The sequence below is a fragment of the Budorcas taxicolor genome, chromosome 13 (assembly GCF_023091745.1).
Source record: "Budorcas taxicolor isolate Tak-1 chromosome 13, Takin1.1, whole genome shotgun sequence".
In the NCBI taxonomy this organism is placed as follows: domain Eukaryota; kingdom Metazoa; phylum Chordata; class Mammalia; order Artiodactyla; family Bovidae; genus Budorcas; species Budorcas taxicolor.
Genome location: NC_068922.1, coordinates 30,668,420 through 30,685,650, shown reverse-complemented (window position 1 = coordinate 30,685,650; position 17,231 = coordinate 30,668,420). Strand labels below are relative to the sequence as shown.

General features: G+C 39.9%; 1 protein-coding gene across 4 annotated transcripts in view; it reads right to left on the bottom strand.

Moving 5' to 3' along the window:
* PTER (phosphotriesterase related) overlaps window positions 1–16,434 on the bottom strand; it is a 79,210-nt gene extending 62,776 nt beyond the window's left edge. For 2 of the 4 annotated variants that reach the window (XM_052651108.1, XM_052651111.1), the window contains exons 1-2: window positions 16,322–16,434; window positions 9,418–9,508 (exon numbers count right to left, since the gene is read on the bottom strand). The gene's annotated coding sequence lies outside the window, so the exon portion shown is untranslated. Of the gene's footprint in view, window positions 1–9,417; window positions 9,509–16,312 lie in introns of all 4 variants that reach the window. The other 2 variants (XM_052651109.1, XM_052651110.1) reach the window with 2 other exon arrangements.
* Between the last annotated feature and the right edge of the window lie 797 nt (window positions 16,435–17,231).

The following is a 17,231-nucleotide window of genomic DNA, read 5'->3' as shown; positions in this document are numbered from 1 at the left end:
TAGATATTTACTGTAATCACCACATTAAGGTATCCTGGCGTCCATTAATGTGGAAATACCATTCAGAGGGAACATCACTTACTGGCCTCAGGAAGAAGAAAATCTAATCCCAACTCAGCTGTGGCCTAGATGGCACGAATCAAGCCATTAAGTGTGAGTATAAAAATAAGGACTGGAGTAATTTGCATGTATCTACCTAAACTGGTTGTTGCAAGTAGTGGCAATAAAAAATGATGATAAAGCGTCCAGCATCTCTAAGTGCAAATGAAATACTTAATAACAAAAAACTCAACTATATTTAAACCAAGGAGTAATAACCCCTTTGAGTCATCACTAGGAGGGAGTATATATTAGCTGTTGTGTGTCCTTATGCCATCGGAACAAGCTAATGCAGGGGTTTATCTAACAAGTTCAGCAGCTCCTGAATTTTCCTAGTTTTTCATAATCTGTCTTTATGTTGACCTAAGCCATATAGAAATTATCAATTAAGAACAAATTAGAACTCTGTGACTTATCAAATGCACCACTCATTCCTAAACAGATATAAATGTTAATGAAGCATTTGTAGTGTTGCCAAGAATCTGAAAATTTTACTATGGAACTATCCTGTAACTGATATATGCAGAGCATAAACCCTGACAAATACTATTCTCTAATAGCAAAATATAATTTCCTGGGTGACATGTACAATCGTCCAGTTTGAGCTGACCTTTAGAAAACAAAAACTTATCAACTAGATTCTCTTGGATAAGAAATAAATCTTGCAACTTCGAGGGATGGGAAGAATGAATAAGTAGGTTTTTACAGTATTGTAAAAAAAAACCAAACATATTTTGAGGGATAAATTGCATATACTATGCATAGGAAATAGTCTGAAAGAAAGAAAATACCCAGAGGTGCTGATAGAGGTTATTTCTAGAGGTAGAATTTTTTTAGTTAAATTTCTATTAGAGTATAGTTGATTTACAATGTTGTATTAGTTTCAGGTGTACAGCCAGGTGAGTCAGTTATACTTATACATATATCCACTTGTTTTTAGATTCTATCCCCATACAGGTCATTACAGAATATTGAGTAGAGGTCCCTGAGCTATACAGTAGGGTTTTTTTTTTTTTTTTTTTTTAATTCGTATTGGCATATAGTGGCTATAAGGGTAGAATTTTTTCTTGTTTTCTTTTTCTCCTTTGTGCTTATCTGTTTTGTTGGATTTTGAACGTGGATTAAGTGTATCATATTTTTAAAAAGATTACTTTTAATGGCAAAAAAAATTGCTTTAGTTTCTTGTGTTGAGGGAGGTAAGGTACTCTCATGCCCACTTCAAAATAAAACCAGAAGGCTTCAAATGTTAATTGATGGCAGTGATAGAAATGGGAGTTGCCTCTAGGGTTCTTGGGTCCTGATGTGGCTCTTGGTTACTTTAGGAAGCCAGCAGAGGGGGAGAAAGTCTCGGGAGGCCACTTCAAGGTGAGCTTTCACCCTGAGTAAGTACTAAAGGGCAGAATTGTAAATGGCTCTAACCATTCCTAAACCTCTACTTGGCATGCATTCCTTCCCACCATTTTCACTTCTGGTTTGTATGTCTCCGTCTTAAATTTAAACAAGCATTGCTTTCAGTGTTTAATTACAACTTAATGGAAACACTACTTGCATTCAAATTAGCTTTTCGTTTTCAAAACACGAATGTGCATCCAAGTTATTGTGTCATTATAATCTCATGTTATAATGGCTTCATAATGCAAGTCCCTGCAGAGTTGAATTACTAGTTTCCTATGGTAATCACCCATCACTAGAATATCATAATCACATAAGCACAGTCCCCACATGCTTCCACTGCAATCATTTTGGCATTGTAAGAGCATTTTAATAGTATTAGCATAGGTTCTCCAGAGAAATCATCTCATTGTCACTACATTGCCATATAAGATTAATCGTGATGGAGCCCTGTCGTTGCGATATGAAAGCTTAAAAAATGTTTTTTTAAAAAGTGATGCTTAGCAGTAAAGCATTTCACTTCTCAAAAGGTCAGCGCATTTTACAGTAAGGTTGGCCTTGAGACCTTTAATTGAAGAAATTTCCTTTCACAGGAGGTGAGGTTTTTGTTTTCCTTGTTTCTTTGTGTTTGTTCAGGATTCACACAACAGTAAGAAAGGAGGTCCGTTCCCTCTCTGTGGTACAGAAAGGAAAAGCAGACGTTGTCCTCTCTTTGAGGACTTTGTAATTTAGTCAGGTTTATGACCAATTACATGCAGCATTAATACTCTTATGCTAATTTTTAAAAGAATTTTTTTTAATGTGGCCCATTTTAAAGTCTTTATTGAATTTGTTACAATATTCTTTACCAGTTGAGCCACCATTGAAACCCAATGTTACAATATTGCTTCTGTTTTATGCTTTGGGTTTTCTTGTCCATGAGGCGTGTGGGATCTTAACACACACCCCCTACACTGGAAGGTGAAGTCTTAACTACTGGACCGTCAGGGAAGGCCCTGTATGCTAAATTTTGAAGTAACTGGTGTTACATACCTATGAGAACAATCGCACAAGGTGCTCCTGAAAAGAAAAGGTTTGCCAATTAATAAAGGGTCAGACAAAAACTGTATGGCAGGAATGGAGTCCAGGTTATCAGCCTTCCTTACAGTCCAGCTGGCATCTCTGTAGCCGTTAACCCCAGGAAAAAGGAAAGATTTCACAGCCACAGCCCCGCCCAAGGGTGAAGCAAAAAGAGAGAGCAAAAAAACCTGCTCCTCTGCTGGGGTCTGAGCAGAGCATGGAAGCTGGACCTTGATCTTTCTCACTAATAGAGGAATGAGCAGAGATGGTCTCCCTAAGCACCACATCAAGGCTCAGAAAAGCACCGCCCAGGCCCTGACACTCTCCTTGGTTTGAAGCCACAGAGTAAACTGCCTATGTGTGTCAGTGACAAATGGCATGTGATGCAGAGCCTGGCAGGGCACTGTGTTCACTGGAGGAGCCTCTGATCTTCTCTGGAGACACTGTGGGGGAATTGCAAACGGATTATCCTAACTCTCAAGGAATCCTCCTCTCTGCTCAACGTTCAGTGAAAGTCAGGTCACAGCCAGCATTGAGCATGGTGACAGGCCTGTAGTAGGCGTTCTAGAGATGCTGATGGATGGAGGAGTTCATTATCGTGGCTGGAGAGAACACGCAGGCTTCAGAGCTGCCGTGGGTCTGAAAACGCAGGGGGCAGATGTGGAATACGGACTGTCCGGTCGCATTAACGGCAGAGGATTTACCAACTGGCTGTGTCTCTTACTTTATTAAAGATTGCCCGTTTTCTTAGTGATGGCAAATATCAGCATTCAGAGGGCTCATGGCTGCTAATTTTGCCCTTTTCTAGTTATATGTGCCTGGGAAATTTCAGAACTACGCCACGGCTCAGTTTCCCAAAAAAACTAATGACACTTTTAAAATTGGAGCGCGATGAGATACAGATGTGCTTTCTAAGTGCTCAGAGCTGCTTTTACTGACAGGCTGTGGAGCAATATTATTACATAAATGAAATTAGTTGTCCTTCCTTTAGACGTGATTTTTAATTTCATAGGTAAAGTCTATGGCCCTTGATACCTAGTCTTCCTTGATTTCTTGCATGGGCATCACATGACATTCAACTCACTTCTCAGGCTAATGCTCAGAGTAACTCATGTCATATACTTTCCATTATGAATTCATATCGAAAATTACTTTGATTACCTTTGGTTTTCAGTTTTCTATTATTTTATTATCAGACATACTGAGATGAAAAAATCAGGAACTCAGGGAGATTTGAATCCAAGAGCACTAACCATAAGAACAGAAATTTTATTTATCATGGGAAATATATTGAAATCTTGATGCTGCTTAAAAAATACCAGTTTCCCTCTCTTGTTCAAATGTATTGAAGGCAACAGACATCATTTATGATAATATGCAATAGGTTAATCTTTTGATACAAACAAAAGTTAGAAGCTACATGAAATCACTTATATGTGGAATCTAAAATATGAACATATCTGTGAAGGAGAAACAGACTCACAGACATAGAGAACAGACTTGTGGTAGCCAAGGGGCAGGGGGTGTGGCAGGTGGATGGACTAGGGCTTCTGGATTAACAGATGCAAACTATTACATATAGAATGGGTAGATAATAAGATCCTACTGTATAGCACAGAAAACTATATTCAATGTCCTAGGATAAACCATAGTAGGAGAGAATATGAGAAAGAATTTATATACATGTATGACTGATTCACTTGGCTGTACAGCAGAAAGTAACACAATGTTGTAAATCAACCATACATTGATTTTTTAAAAAGCTAGAAGCTATATAATATATTAAGTGCGATCAAACATTAATGCTAATGTGCTGTATTCCAAAAATGGAAGAATACACACAGATGGGACAGCATACTACTTTATGAAAACATCACTATTTCCCAAAGAGAAAGACAAGCTAGAAATTTACCAACTACATCTATATTACAAAAAAAAAAAAAAAAAGTTGACTTGCTCAGAGTGTGTCTTTGGGTAAATAGACCATTCAGGTATGACCTAAATCAAATACCTTATGATTATACAGTGGAAGTGAGAAATAGATTTAAGGGTCTAGATCTGATAGATAGAGTGCCTGATGAACTATGGAATGAGATTTGTGACACTGTACAGGAGACAGGGATCAAGACCATCCCCATGGAAAAGAAATGCAAAAAAGCAAAGTGGCTGTCTGGGGAGGTCTTACAAATAGCCATGAAAAGAAGAGAGGCAAAAAGCAAAGGAGAAAAGGAAAGATATAAGCATCTGAATGCAGAGTTCCAAAGAACAGCAAGAAGAGATAAGAAAGCCTTCTTCAGTGATCAATGCAAAGCAATAGAGGAAAACAACAGAATGGCAAAGACTAGAGATCTCTTCAAGAAAATTAGAGATACCAAGGGAACATTTCATGCAAAGATGGGCTCGATAAAGGACAGAAATGGTCTGGACCTAACAGAAGCAGAAGATATTAAGAAGAGGTGGCAAGAATACACGGAAGAACTGTACAAAAAAGATCTTCACGACCCAGATAATCAGGATGATATGATCACTAATCTAGAGCCAGACATCTTGGAATGTGAAGTCAAGTGGGCCTTAGAAAGCATCACTATGAACAAAGCTAGTGGAGGTGATAGAATTCTGGTAGAACTGTTTCAAATCCTGAAAGATGATGCTGTGAAAGTGCTGCACTCAATATGCCAGCAAGTTTGGAAAACTCAGCAGTGGCCACAGGACTGGAAAAGGTCAGTTTTCATTCCAATCCCAAAGAAAGGCAATGCCAAAGAATGCTCAAACTACCGCACAATTGCACTCATCTCACATGCTAGTAAAGTAATGCTCAAAATTCTCCAAGCTAGACTTCAGCAATACGTGAACCGTGAACTCCCTGATGTTCAAGCTGGTTTTAGAAAAGGCAGAGGAACCAGAGGTCAAATTGCCAACATCCGCTGGATCATGGAAAAAGCAAGAGAGTTCCAGAAAAACATCTATTTCTGCTTTATTGACTATGACAAAGCCTTTGACTGTGTGGATCACAATAAACTGTGGAAAATTTTGAAAGAGATGGGAATACCAGACCACCTAACCTGCCTCTTGAGAAATCTGTATGCAGGTCAGGAAGCAACAGTTAGAACTGGACATGGAACAACGGACTGGTTCCAAATAGGAAAAGGAGTACATCAAGGCTGTATATTGTCACTCTGCTTAGTTAACTTCTATGCAGAGTACATCATGAGAAACGCTGGACTGGAAGAGACACAAGCTGGAATCAAGATTGCCGGGAGAAATATCAATAACCTCAGATATGCGGATGACACCACCCTTATGGCAGAAAGTGAAGAGGAACTAAAAAGCCTCTTGATGAAAGTGAAAGAGGAGAGCGAAAAAGTTGGCTTAAAGCTCAACATTCAGAAAACGAAGATCATGGCATCTGGTCCCATCACTTCATAGGAAATAGATGGGGAAACAGTGGGAACAGTGTCAGACTTTATTTTGGGGGCTCCAAAATCACTGCAGATGGTGACTGCAGCCATGAAATTAAAAGACGCTTACTCCTTGGAAGAAAAGTTATGACCAATCTAGGTAGTATATTCAAAAGCAGAGACATTCCTTTATAAGGTCCGTCTAGTCAAGGCTATGGTTTTTCCTGTGGTCATGTATGGATGTGAGAGTTGGACTGTGAGGAGAGCTGAGCACTGAAGAATTGATGCGTTTGAACTGTGGTGTTGGAGAAGACTCTTGAGAGTCCCTTGGCCTGCAAGGAGATCCAACCAGTCTATTCTGAAGGAGATCAGCCCTGGGATTTCTTTGGAAGGAATGATGCTAAAGCTGAAGCTCCAGTACTTTGGCCACCTCATGCGAAGAGTTGACTCATTGGAAAAGACTCTGATGCTGGGAGGGATTGGGGGTAGGAGGAGAAGGGGGCAACCAAGGATGAGATGGCTGGATGGCATCACGGACTCGATGGATGTAAGTCTGAGTGAACCCCGGGAGATGGTGATGGACAGGGAGGCCTGGCGTGCTGCGATTCACGGGGTTGCAAAGAGTCGGACATTGCTGAGCAACTGAACTGAACTGAGCTGAACTGCGGGCCTGTTTTCTCATTAATAAGACAAAGGAATAAGCAAGGTGATTTCTAACATTCCTTTCAGATACAACTTCTCTGATTCTATGTGAAGTAACATTCAAAGGCCTGTAAACTGATTTTGTGGCCACCCCTCCACAAGCTCACTGTGTTTAGATGTTAAACAAATGGGGATTTATATGTAGTAGAAAATTAGGTGAAACACTGCTATGCAAGGAATGTAAAAATATTGATCTTTCTAGTTCTTTTTCTGATTTCCCACCAAGGCAAACTATCCTATAACAAACTGTACTATAGTATTTACTGGTAAATTCAGATTATTACTAGCAAATGAAAGAAAAATATTTTGCTACCTGGATGATTCCTTTCTATGGTCACCCTTTATACTGCTTATGACTAAGAGTAAATAGAGGCACTAGTATTAAATAATGGTGGTGATTAGCCCTCAGATAAATGATGCTGACTGTCTCAACTGGGACCCCCAGGTAAGAACTGGGCTGCAGAGCAGGTGAGAGGCAGGTGAGCAAGCAAAGCTTCATTGTATTTATAGCCATTTCCCATCACTCATATTACCTCCTGAGCTCTGCCTCCTGCTAGATCAGGGGCAGCGTTAGACTCTCATAGGAGCCTGCGCCCTGCTATATGGGAATCCTCCTGAAACCATCCCCCACCTCACCCCACCTCACCTCCACCCTGGGTCTATGGAAAAATTGTCTTCCATGAAACCAGTCCTTGGTGCCAAAAAGGTTGGGGCCTACTGGTCTAAGCAACTGGAAACTTTTGCCTCTTTCCCAAGTACCAGCTAAAATGATCCATTATCTAAGTATATGTGTACACTGATACATATGGACACATAGGTAACTACATTTTCTATTGTTTTCAGAGTTTCTAATCATCACAGTACAGGTGCAGAAACTATTCTGAAAATGACTGTGTGCCAACTTTTCAACTAAGAATTACTTTACTTTTTAGTGGGCAGTGAGATAAGTATAAAAAGTCAATTTGCTTGTTTTTTGTCACTGTTTTCAGAAAGTGATATATACTCCACTGGTGTTCAAATTGATTTTAGGTGATATATGGACATTTAAAAATGTTTTAAAAAAGTATTTACTTATTTAATATATGTTAGGGGAGAAAGTAATAAACACTGCAAGCCTGTGATTTCAGACATTTTTGCTTAGGATGAGGCCAAAGAAAAACAATGGGTTGGTTTAAAGAAAAATATTGTCATTAGTAGTGAAGGTAGTACATAGGCATAGCAAACACTCTTATTTTTTTAAACTTTTTTTTATTAAACCTTTTATTTTATATTGGAGTATAGCCAATTAACAATGTTGTGATAGTTTCAGGTGAACAGTGAAGGGATTCAGCCACACAGATACATGGATCCATCTCCCCCAAACCCCCTCCCATCCAGGCTGCCACATAACATTAAGCAGAGTTCTCTGTGCTGTACATTAGGTCCTTGTTGGGCAAACACTCTTAAAGATGATATGAGAGTGAATCAAATTTGATGAATACCAATGAATGATGAATTTACTCATTCACTCTGATGACATTATACACAGAGAGTTCAAATCAGGTACTCTGTGATAACCTAGACGTGTGGGATGTGGTGGAAGAGAGGTTCTAGAGGGAGGGGACATATGTATACCTATGGCTGATTCCGGTTGATGTATGGTAGAGACTAGCACAATACTGTAAAGCAATTCTCCTCCAATCAAAAATGAATGAATTTTTTAAATGACATTTAACATCTCTGCAATGTCTTGTAACACATTTAATTTTTCTGGCCTATTAAGGAACTAATTCCTGTTCTGGAGGTAACATCCCCACAACATATCAGAAATATAATCTTGACTTCTAATTAGTCAGAGAAAGTTATTATCCAGTTTTAATTCTCAGACCTTTTCATTGATCCTATAATTGAGATCATTTTAAATGATGTGGATATAAAAATATAAATGTAATAGTATATGGTGTAAAAAACTATAGATCGAGACACTGTGGTCAGACAGTAAAACTACTTAGTAAGTTTTCCAATTTTTATAGAGTAAAACTCTAAAGGTTTAATACATCACTCTTTTTAGAGAAACAAGATATAAATAAACTCTCCTTTAGTGACAGTGTTGTAAAATCATCACATTATATAAGAATAATTCCTGAAAACTTGGGCTTCCCTGGTGGCTCAGACAGTAAACAATCTGCCTGCAATGTGGGAGACCTGGGTTCGATCCCTGGGTTGGGAATATCCCTTGGAGAAGGGAATGGATATCCACTCCAGTGTTCTTGCCTGGAGAATCCCATGAACAGAGGAGCCTGACAAGCTACAGTCCATGGGGTAGTGAAGAGTCAGACATGACTGAGTGACTAACACTTTCACTTTTCTTAACGAAAACTTATTTTAGCCAAATTATTACTAAAAACAAAAATAAAAATAAGTAAGTGGAAACAGCTTCATCAGGTAACACAGTATCCTTACATAATGCCTTATGAAAACTCCACATTAAAAAAAAATTGCAATTCTGATTTTTAAAAGCAAAATAATTTGGAAACTAATCATTTTGAGCTCACTGTGGCAAGAATACGTAATAGCAAAGGCCCATGAAATATCCCTAATGCTAGAAACTGTATATGTTCTTGTATATATTTTAAATCTTAACAATTCAGTGACATTCAGTAGGCAAGAATTTATAGAACTATGTAGAATCTGTGTGGAGACTGTTTAAACTTGAATCTCCTAGCTTGACATATGTTAATTTTTCCACTGAAATACTCTGATAGACAAAAAGTTAAAAAGGCAATACCTGGGAGGAATGAAGAAGGTCAGAAAGGAACACTGCAGCTGGATCTGCCGGAATCTTCTATCTCCCTGGACACGTAGCAGGGCAGATACGGCTGTAAGGTCAAAGTCTCTGTCATGTCTATGCTTAAAACAGCAGAATCTTCACTACTCATGCACTCAGCTGCTCCCAGATATTTAGTTCCACAGGAGAAAGAAGAATACTTGGAAACTATTCTTTCTTGGTTGATACTGGGGCAAGTTCAAAAGAACACAGAAGCCAAAGGGAATCAGTGTTTAGGCCTTAGATCTGCACTGGAGGCCAGTGGCCCCTTCTGAAATTCCTGTGTTATGTGAATTTGTGCAGTGGCAAATGGAGGCGCTGAAGTTAAAAACTGAACTTGGAGAAAATGCAGCCTGGGAAACTCTATAACTTGTAGAAAAGCACTGACTCATCATATGATAGACGTGCCATAGACCAGGGAGTTTAAATAAGAACATGTGTCAAATAATCTAGGCTAAAACTAGCAAAGACATCCTTGTAGCCTTTCCTGGGTAAAGGTTTCAACAATACTTTTCTATGGAAAACCACATTCTACCTATGTGTGTATTCTCTTAGGTAAACCTGCATACCTTACTGTTCAAATTTAATCTGTCCCTCTAAATGTGATGGTATCAAATTTTGCATTACAGGATATATATATATATATATATATATATATATATATATATATATAAGAAGAAATGAATTATATATTCATATGATTATATTATGTGATTACATAATTATAATTTCATCTTTGAAGAAAGAATTCTCTTATTTGAACTTATTAATGTGGACATTTTAAAAGTTTACAAATGTAGAAAGATCAGTGTAATGAACCCTTATGTATCATCACACAGCTTCAACAGTAATTCCAACTACAAAGTTTTTGAAGGGAAAAATAATGTTTCACAGCTCATGCAAAACCATTCAACCAATTATCCCAAATATTACTAACATACTCTTATAAACCCACATAACAATCCTCTAAGGATTTCTGGCTATCCGTTTACTGCAAAAGGCACTTTTAAAAAGAGCTTTAAAAGAAAACTATAATTCTGTTCTGAAGCTGAACATGGTGAAATTTTCCAGTATCAACTCTAGGATGTGTGGTTGATGCAGACAGGGGACATCGACGCCTTTGAGGTTTTCACGTTCCCAATATTTCTTCAAATATAAGAGCTTATCTAACTTCCTCTTGGTTCATCATCTTTCTTCAGAGACTCTTCTGCTTTCATGGACATTTTCAGCTGATAATAAGGAGGCAGAGATTCTGAACACATCTTACAGCAGGAGCACAAGATGTCACCCTCCAGGGAAAAGATGTGCGATAGGACCAAAGTGTATTTTATATCCTGTTACCCTTTTTGATGCCAGACTAGTCAAGGCATGTTTTTGATTCAGAGAGGATATTTTAGGTTAAAAATATGTGCTAGTTGTCATCACAAATATCTGGATGGTGATAGTTCAGACAGCAAGATATACTTGCTTACATGCATTTTATGGTTAACAGCTTAATACACTATGTAGAATTCATCTAATCATGTTGCTTTGATTTTCATCAGTTCAGTCTTTTAAGTCACAAACATAAAGCTCTCCTCTAAGTAATGTTAAGAGGTTCCTGAACTGAGTAGACTCTACAAAAATTTGTAGTTATCTCTTGATTGTTCAAATTTGTAAATTTTTTTAAACCCTCCAAAAATGGTAGTTTCTAGAGACCATTGGGTTTCCCTGGAGGCTTAGACAGTAAAGAATCCACCTGCAACTCAGGAGACCCAAGTTTTATCCCTGGGTCAAGAAGATCCCCTGGAGAAGGGAATGGCTACCCACTCCAGTATTCTTGCCTGGAAAATTCCATGGACAGAGGAGCCTCGCAGGCTACAGTCCATGCGGTCACAAAGAGCTGGACACAAATGAGCAACTAAGCACACACGCACACACACAGACCATTATTACTGTAGGCTAGTCTGATGGGCTGAATTGTACCCCCTCTAAACATTCTTAGGTTCAAGTCCTAACCCCCACTATCTCAGGATGTGACAGTATTTGGACACAGGGTCTTTAAAAAAGGAAACTATATTAAAAAGAGTTTGTTACAGTAGGTTCTAATCTAACATACTATTTCGTGTAGTCGGAAGAAAAGATTAGGACACAGAGGGAGGACTATGGAAGGATATAGGGAGGAGCAGGTAATGAACAAGCCAAAAAGAGAAACTTCAGAAGAAACCAAATCTACCTACAACCTTGATCTCAGACTTCTAGCCTCCAGAAAAATGAAAAAATCAATTTCTTTTGTTTAAGTCACCCAGCCTGCGATATTTTGTTATGCAGCCCTAGCGAACCAATACAGTCAGTAATAGAGGTCGTGTAGTCCAAGCCATGGAAGTGGCCTTTAATTACACCAGGGGGCTCTGGGTCTATCAAGTGAGTAGAAAATTTGTCAAGAGTCTGGCCAGGCATATGCAATATAATCTAATCCTTTTTGACAAATGTTGATGCCAATGAGGTGACAGCTCAGTGTATAGACTGAGAGGAAATAAATCATTATTGCAGTTATTTGTCAGGGCTTAATAGAAAAGCTTGCTGAAAAGTTAAGCAGATACCACACACAACAGATGTGGCAGCTGTATAATGTGAAATACCCCTGAACCAGGGAATCCACTTCATATTTCCTACAAACTTTCACAGACCAAGAATATGATGTCTAACTTTTCAGAGACATAAGGAATGTAGTAGATGAGATCTAGAAATGTGACCGAATAAACATGATAACTTTGAGATTGTATGAAAGAAAATATTTTAAATATTTCAAAAATCAATAATATACAAGTTTGAAAATAGTAACCAACATTAAGAAAGACATCTTTTTTGGTACAAAAATACTAAGGATTTTGTGGTTGCAGTGGACTTTCAATTGCACACAGAACATTAAATTCATAATAATATTTACCAATAGAGTCTTCAAAGTGTTTTTCAAACACTAAATAATTACCCAATTAAGCCATTGTGAGATAAGCTATCATTACTCTGAATTTAATGGAAAGGACTAATAATTATTATTTTAACAGTTTCTGTGAAGAAAGACTCAGTGTTTACTGAACACAACTGTGAGACAGAGACCAGCCTTTTAGTGAATAGGGAACAGAGAAAGCAAAAGGTTGATTAGCTAAGTGAATTCAGAGGAAGACAGAGATGATTAAGAACTAAAACCATGACCAGTGAGAACAGAGAATTTAATATGCAAAACAGAGATCAAAATTGGCAGAAAGCTACTTATGAAAACTGCCAATATTCAGTGTGGCCGACTGACAGTGGAGGATCTTTGGTCATGCTCTGAACAACATAATTCATCACACCAGTGCTCAGGGCAGTCATGTCCAAGCAATTTATCATCATCATATCATTCGTCTGAGCAAGAGAGGGGGAGAACTTTGATTGTTAACCTCTAGGGAGACTGGATTTATAGCCAACATCCCTAAGAAGGCAGCATGGCTCTGCCCTAAGCAAAACGCTCCCTGCTTCACTTCTGTTTAAGTCAGAGGAAAAGAGGGAACACATTGCTTCCTGCATGGGGAGAGCAAAATCTAGGTCTGATCCTCTTAGATCTGAAATAAGGAAGCAAGGAAATGATATTTAAAGTATTGTTTGAGGCTGCTTTAAAAAAAAACTAGAAAGTAGTCAATGGTAAGTATGGATGATTCATTTCAAGTGTCCCTTGGTGACAAAATAATTTCTGCAATGCATCTATTGATATAACTACATTTGGAAAGAACTGTCTCTTAACAATGAATCTGTGAACCTTCCTCTATATAGGAAAATTTGGGAAGAATGCTAAAATTTTAAATAATGTATTTATATAGAAAAATACATTTATATTTTACAAGTATACAAGATATATTTATATATGTAAATATACATTTTATACTATATATTTTAAGTATGTAAAATATTTACATTTTATGTATTTATAAATATATCTATATCTATAGATATAAATATATTTATATATAAATTGCATTTTTCAAAATGAAAATGACAGCCTTAATTCCTATCCCTTATGGACATTGAACTTTTCTGTACTTTACACTTTAACACCTGCTGCCCTTAGAGAATGTGATTAAACATCTAAATGCCATCTTCCTCACCTTTGATTAAAATCACAAAGTTGACTTGAGTGTTCGGGAAACAAGTCTACCTGCTATCTCATCTGATAGTTAAAAAGGAACACTGGCCACAGAAGCACACTTCTTACAGAACCTTCCCTCTTTTAGGCTCCCAGGATATCTGATAAGCTGGAAACCAGTAATCCCTGCAGGCATGTGACTCAGACCTTACTGACTGTATTAGTCAGGATAGGCTAGGTTATACTGATTTAACAAACAAATCCCCAAACCCTGGGGCCTAAACCCAACAGAAGCTGGTTTCTGGCTCACACTGTGTCTAACACAGAGTGATGGGGACTCTGCTGGTTGTCCTCATTCTGTGTTCCAGGCTGACAGAACAGCCACTGTCTAGAAAACCAGTGGTCACTCTGGCAGAGGGAGAGTGAGGTATGCCTCTCATTGGCTTTTAAAGCTTCCACCTGGGAGTGACACAGGTCACTCCACTTATATTTAATTATCCAAGGCAGCTCCATGGCCATGCCTCATTGGAAGGGGACAGGGACATGGATAACACTTAGGACTCCCATGCTGAGCAGGCAGAGACAGTTGTACTCAGAGAGATAATGGTTTCATGAGACAGGTCGTCAGAACCACAGAGCCAGTTTATGCCAGATGACTAAGTGGGAGCAGATATTTTATTTTTCGTCTTCCTTTTTTTTTAAGTGAGGGAGGAAAGTCTATGAATGAGAAGGCTTTTTTTAAATGAAACATTTTTAGAAAAACATGAACCACTGAGAAACAGAAAGATGCCGTATTCAGTATATGAAAAACGTATTCAACAACCATCTCAGGTTTTCCTATTAACAGTGATGTTCATAGGCAGTGCACAGCTTAAGGACTTCTCAGCAGTGTTACTGTTTGGTTGACTCAGGTATTTAAGATATGTAGAAGAAAGATTCCTCATATAGTAACCCTTTAAAGCATATGGTAACACGAATGGATATTTTCCAAGGTCAGAAAGCTCCTCCCATTCTCTGTAGTTCATTATTTTGTCTTCAGGCTTATTTCTGAGAACAACTTCTACAAGCCTTACATAGGGGTCCACTACCTACTACAATACCAGGGATCTTAGGGCCAAGCGCAAGACTAAGAAGGCATTAAATACATAGGGATAGACTTTTCAAGACTGTAAATGATCTGTTGTTCTTTGCTCCTATCTGGATCAAATTTTAACTATACGCACTGCAAAGTTTATAAGGAGATCAAACCAGTCAATCTTAAAGGAAATCAACCCTGAATATTCATTGGAAGGACTGATGTTGAAGCGGATGCTCTAGTACTTTGGCCATCTGAGGCAAAGAGCCAACTCGCTGGAAAAGACCCTGATGGTGGGAAAGACTGAAGGCAAAAGAAGAGGGTAGCAGATGATGAGATGGTTGGATAGCATCACCAGCTCAATGGACATGAAACTGAGCAAACTCCAGGAGATAATGGAGGACAGGGAAGCCTGGCATGCTGCGATCCATGGGGTCGCAGAGTTGGACACGACTTAGCGACTGAACAACAACAGAATATTTATTTTAAAAAATCTACATTACATATAGTTTAGTCACTTTTATAATAATAAAGCAGCATCTAGCCTCCACAAATGAACACAGCATTTCATAGAGTAGAACTCTTACCCTTCTAAAAATTAAGTTGCTATCTTGCTATCAGCAGTCAGTCAGCTGTCTGATCCCTTTTTCTTTGCCTCTTGCACTGAGATTTCTTTTCGAAGGGGCTAGGTTATTTCTGGAATTACATCAGGCCTTCAGGATAAAAGCTGTACACCCCTCCTGCCAATGTAAAATAAAATGTAACTGGCCAAGGAGGAATTCTACTTTTTAGGGCTTTTTTCTTACTGATATTCATTCTATATGACAGTGAACGTGACAGACCCTTTAGGATAGGAGTCAATGCTTGTCAGTTTTCTCCACTGGAGAAGTGATTTAAGGATGAATAGACTCATGTATCTACACATGGAGGAAGTTCTCTAAACGTCTCCCCACCCCAGGTGTCTCTGCACCTGAGGCGTCTTCAAAATATCACATCGCGGCTGTAAATACCATGATCATATCCGCACCTAAGTGTATCTGGAGTATCTTTACAATGGAAAGACCACGACAGTAAAATAAAGCGGCAAGCTGAGGCCCAAGGCTTAGAGGTATGATTTCAATGCTTATAAAGGAGAACAAGCATGGAAAAGATGACCCTGAGGCCAGCACAGCTGCCCAACTACGACCCCAGAAGTGAAAACCAGCATAGCTGCCAAACTACAACCCCAGAGCACTTCTGCCCACCAACCCTGAGCTGGAGCCACAAGGGGCCCTCGGCCTTGTTCTGCGCGGGACTCTGAATCTCGGGTTTCAAGCTTGACTGTGCAGGACTTGAAACTACGGGACTGAGGAAGGAAATGGAAACTCCAGTATTCTTGCCTGGAGAGTCCGATGGACAGAGAAGCCGGGCAGGCTATATACAGTCCATGGGATCCAAAGAGTCGGACACGACTTAGCGACTAAACCACCACCACCAGACTTCGGGGCAACAAGCCACCGGCAAGCCTAGACCAGTCTCCCAGGCCTCCCGCAGCCTCAAGATCCCCGTCTTTGCAGCTTCCCCGAGAGCGATAGGAGAAAGGCAGCAAGAAGCCAAAGCCTTAGGGACTCGTTCCCCAGGCGGGACCTTTGCCACGGCCCCTGCAGGAGTTCACGCGCCCAGCTGTGCAGCGACCGCACCCTTCCTACCGGGCCCACAGCTCCCGAGCCCGCTCCGGTTCCAGGGCGCCTTCCCTCCACTCGCTGCGTGCCGCCTTCTCCCTGGAGACCCTCTGCAGGGCCAACTTTCCGGGTCTTTGACTTGTCCCCAATCCCCGCCCACTTCACCCTCCGGTCTAGTCTTTTCCCAGCCCTCCGGCCCTGACCGCGCCCACCTGCCCTCGGCCACGCCCACTGGGCGCCCGTCGGCCCCGCCCCCGACCTTAGCTACTCGCAATGGGCTCCGGTTGGGCCGCGCTCCAGACTCGGCCACGCCCAGCAGGTTTCTGCCAGGCCCCGCCTTCGGTCCCGCCCCCGCCCCGCCCGCCTCCAGGCTATTTGAGCTCAAGTTCTGGGCGCTGGGCCTTCCCCTGAGCAGTCTAAGACTTACAGCCTGAGAATCCGCTCAACTGCTGAGCTCAGAACCCACTTCCTCTGCGCGAGTCTCTTGTACCCGCCAGATACTCTGGAAGGAGAGGTTTCTCTTTCTAGTTTGGCTGAGTCTGAAGGATTAGGAACTACAGCCCCCGGGGAGAAAGGAAGCAGTTGCATTTACCCCAGATCCCAGTTCTCCGTGGCAAAGTCTGGAACGTGGAGGCCTTAGAAGCTATTTTGAGTTTCCTGCAAGGACAGCAAGCCAGGGGGAGTGCACTGGTAGTTTAATGGCAAGAACAGAATTTGGATCAGCGTCCTGAATACGGACAATGTTGAGTTTCTTTCTTTTTCTCTTTTTCCCTCCCAAATGATTTTTTAAATTGTGGTAAAATATACATAACATTTACTGCTTTTAAGCTTACAGTTAGGTGGCATTTAGTAAAATCATGATGTTTGACATTAGTTTATTCCTTCATTGTTTCATGTTCTTGGGCCTGAGGCTTCTCATCTTTAAAATGAGAGTGGT